The sequence below is a fragment of the Acanthisitta chloris genome, unplaced genomic scaffold, assembly GCF_000695815.1.
Source record: "Acanthisitta chloris isolate BGI_N310 unplaced genomic scaffold, ASM69581v1 scaffold4759, whole genome shotgun sequence".
NCBI classification, from domain to species: domain Eukaryota; kingdom Metazoa; phylum Chordata; class Aves; order Passeriformes; family Acanthisittidae; genus Acanthisitta; species Acanthisitta chloris.
Genome location: NW_008690707.1, coordinates 34,764 through 35,098, shown reverse-complemented (window position 1 = coordinate 35,098; position 335 = coordinate 34,764). Strand labels below are relative to the sequence as shown.

At 48.1% G+C, this 335-nt stretch overlaps 1 protein-coding gene across 1 annotated transcript in view; it reads left to right on the top strand.

Moving 5' to 3' along the window:
* The first annotated feature begins 264 nt into the window (after positions 1–264).
* Positions 265–335, top strand: part of CA6 (carbonic anhydrase VI) — an 8,624-nt gene continuing 8,553 nt past the window's right edge. The window contains exon 1 of the mRNA XM_009081911.1: positions 265–283. The gene's annotated coding sequence lies outside the window, so the exon portion shown is untranslated. The remainder of the gene's footprint in view (positions 284–335) is intronic.

Here is a 335-nt window from a genome sequence, read left to right as displayed (position 1 = left end):
TTCTGATGGGTGAGGAGAAGGGCAGGATGGGTGTTGGAAGGGTCAGACCTGGAGTAAACATAGGTAGGGTTAGATGATCTTTGAGGTCTCTTCCAACCAGGTTGATTCTATGATTTTATGATAAATTGGAATTTCAGCTTCCTAAGGAGGTTTTAAAGCAATTCACTCCCCACTTTGGTTCTGACTGCAGGTACAACCAGAGACATGGGGCTCCCAGCTCCCTTCTTCCTCCTGCTGCTGCTGCCTCTGAGCTGCCCTCACCTAGTGCACTGGACATACAAAGGTAATGAAAAGTGAGGCTGTTTTGGGATTGCTGGAGACACTCCCTTCCCTTT